Genomic DNA, 3,426 nt, shown 5'->3' on the forward strand with positions numbered 1-3,426 from the left:
CCTCTGAAATTGCAAAACCGGGGAGTTCAGAGGGCTCTCCGTGGGAATGTAACTCTGTCCTTATTCGCCTGTTATCTTTGTGATATCAAGTGGGTTCTTTTTACCCTGAGGCACAGAGAACTAGGTTACTTTACCCAAGACCTATCCCCAAATGATGGGGTCAGAAATATAACTTAGGTTGTGTCCTTCAAGTCTCTTAAAATCCTCATGGACTCTTCAACCTCCTTTAGGTCCTTAAATGTGAATCTTTACAGTTGGCTTGTACACGTGGAACAGGGAAATAGGGTACCTTCAGAAGAACAGGAAAAGTTATTATAAAATGTTTGATGAAGTTGAGTTAGCTCTTCCCTCTAGGAAAGCAGAATTGTGGCAACTTCTTTTTGAAAGATGGTATATCCTGTCTTTAGCACAGCCTAGTTTAGGACAAAATTTTCTTTTTCTTTAAAAAAAAAAAAAAAGATGTTCTAGCAGTGTTCCCTAACTCAAGTCAATAGTTTATTTGTCCAAGGAAGAAATGTGATGTATATTTAGGATTTGACATCAGGTGGGCTTTTGGTAACGATTTGAATAAATGGAGCTTGGGGTGATAGCGAAGCCACGATGCAGTCTTTTCAGCCTCTGTGCCATCTGCACTCTGTTATCCAGTTTAACTTGTGAGAATGTATTGATCACTTGGTGGGGACTGCTAAATTCTTTATATGGATTAATTCATATAATCTGCCCAATAATCTTTTTTTTTTTTTTTTTTTTTTTTTTAGTGTGAGACAGAGAGCAAGCCTGGGAGGGGGAGGAGCAGAGGGAGAGGGAGAAAGGGAGAAGCTCGAGCAGGCTCCATGCTCAGCACAGAGCCCGACGCGGGACTCGATCTTATGACCCAGAGATCACAACCTGAGCTGAAATCAGGGTGCCCCAAATCTGCCGAATAATCCTATGCTGTTGGTACCATTCTCATCTCTTTTATGTATAAGATTAGAGCCCCAAAGAAGCTAAGTAATTTGCCCAAGTTCACACAGCTGGGAAGTGGTAGAGCTAGAATTTGGACCCAAAGATACCTAGCTCTTTGGAACTTGAATTCATTTGGAGGTAATGTCAGTAGTTTGTGTAGAAGGAGGTGAAGATAGAATCGTGTCGAAATCTTTAGGAATGTGTATTTGCATCCCCATAGGGAGCAGACCAGAGTCATGTGATACAAGACCAAGAATTACCTACTCTTGCCAGTGACTGGAACAAGGAATAGGAGTTTTTTCTGTAATCCGAGCAGAAACACAGCCTCGATTGTTCTTGTGATGGCAGCCACTGAGTGTTCATCCTGAGTGAGATATGGTATTTCAGGCATTCTGTTGGGGAGAACATACAAAGATGAGTTCCTATGCAATTTGTAGATTTCTGGGGAGATTTCCTACTGAAGATGGAGGTCACACTGAATTTCCTAAGTCATTTTTCTTGGCTTTTGTATGTTTCTGATAAACTCCAGATTCCCATGAAGTGATGTTGTGAGAAGGCGTGTTTGCTTTGGAATCTGTGTGAGGTTTGCAGCTCTTGCTTGTCATGTGCATTGCTGATGGCTTCTGTCTGCCCTGCACCTGTGGCCTTCAGCTGTCCCGTCCTCCTTCAGCATCTGGAGTGTTCACATCTTCCTCTGCAGAGATGGGTAAAAGTGCCATTTCGTTTAAGTTGAGGGCTAAATCTTTTTTTATAAAGACATTTTTAGGTTCACAGCAAGTGATAAGATTTTAAGAAACTACCATTTTGGAAATCGGCCCTCTTCCTACCGATGTGAGATTTTTACTAGATAGTTAATGGTTTACATTTAAGTGAACTGTGCAAATCTGTAATTCACTTAAGATGGTGATATGTTGGTTGCTAATGTTTTCTATTCCTAATGAATACGGATTTTGTAATTTAAAAAGTGCTAGCATGGGGGCGCCTGGCTGGCTCAGTCGGTTAAGCGTCTGCCTTCAGCTCGGGTCATGATCCTGGGGTCCTGGGATCGAGCCCCGCATTGGGCTCCCTGCTCCACGGGAAGCCAGCTTCTCCCTCTCCTGCTCCCCCTGCTTGTGTTCCTGCTCTCGCTGTGTCTCTCTCTGTCAAATAAATAAATAAAATCTTTAAAAAAAAAATGCTAGCACAAAAAAGAAAACGCTAGCATGGTTATATCAGCAGATCTGTTCTTTGTCATGACTTGTGTAGTCTGAATGATGCTAAGGGTTTGGTGGATCATTACTGGTGGGATTTGAATTTTATATGGAAGAGTGGCTCTCAACTGGTCAATTTTGCCTCCCCGGGGACACTTAGCAATGTCTGGAGACATTTTGGGTTGTTACCACTGACATAGGGAGGGTGCTGCTGACACTAGTGGGTGGAGGTGAGGGGTCCTGCTGAAGACCGTGGGATGCACAGGACCATGCCCCATCATAGACTGATGCAGCTCCAATGTCAGTAGAATGAGGACTGAGAAACCCTGATAGAGAAGATTGACTTGATTCCGTGAAATTCTACCTTTTTGCATTTCAGTTTTCTGTTTTCTAAGTAAAATGAGTACCACTAACATAATTTCCTGTAACGTATTTTTTAGGGGTATGTGGGCGTGGCTGTGAATGAGGCCTTCATCCGATTTTTAAATTTTAATCTCCAAGTTTATTACAGTAAATTTGTTAAATTTATTATAATTTGCATAGTCATGTTAGACAGCTAGATTTATAGTTATATTTATTCCACAGTTGATTTCTCTGGCATGCATGAAAAATAAATTTATTATATGTCTGTACATTCATACAGTAGGCTATAAAGTTATTTTTCTCTAGGCCTTCTTAACTGTGAGCTTCCATTTGTCCTAAAAGGCAAAGGAATAGACAGTAGGACAAGCTCCATCACAGAACACCAGGAGACAGATGTGTAGATTTGAGATGGAAGAAAGCCAGAAGAGGCCAGGATTAGTACTGTGCTCTCTGGACCTCTAGCCACTTGATTCTTTTCATTCATTACCAAGCACTTGGGTCACCAACCCTGTTAATGCACGAGGCAGCCTATTGCAAGGGGTAAGTGAACCTTTACCAACAAACTCCACGCCCTCCTTTCTTTTCCGCTTCTCCCTATTTTGATGAGTAAGTATGTAATTTTTTCTTTTGGTTTAATTTTCACCTAGCATGTTGTTTTTTTTGCAAGCTACAGCAATGAATCACTGAACGCTTGGTAAGGGCAGTTGAATCAGCAGGCTAAACTTTAAAATTAATGGAAGAATACTTCGAAGTTCATACCAAACCTTCAGTCAGGAGGGAAATTAAGTTGGGTTCATCTTAAAGTTCCTGGATTTAGGGGCACCTGGCTGGTTCAGTCAGGAAAGCATGCAACTCTGCATCTCAAGGTCATGAGTTCAAGCCCCACATTGGGCGTGGAGCCTACTTAAAAAAAAAAAAAGTTCCTGGA

Source organism: Eumetopias jubatus, unplaced genomic scaffold, assembly GCF_037043125.1.
Source record: "Eumetopias jubatus isolate StellerSeaLion01/CBP00866 unplaced genomic scaffold, mEumJub1_p1.0 scaffold_5, whole genome shotgun sequence".
Classification (NCBI taxonomy): domain Eukaryota; kingdom Metazoa; phylum Chordata; class Mammalia; order Carnivora; family Otariidae; genus Eumetopias; species Eumetopias jubatus.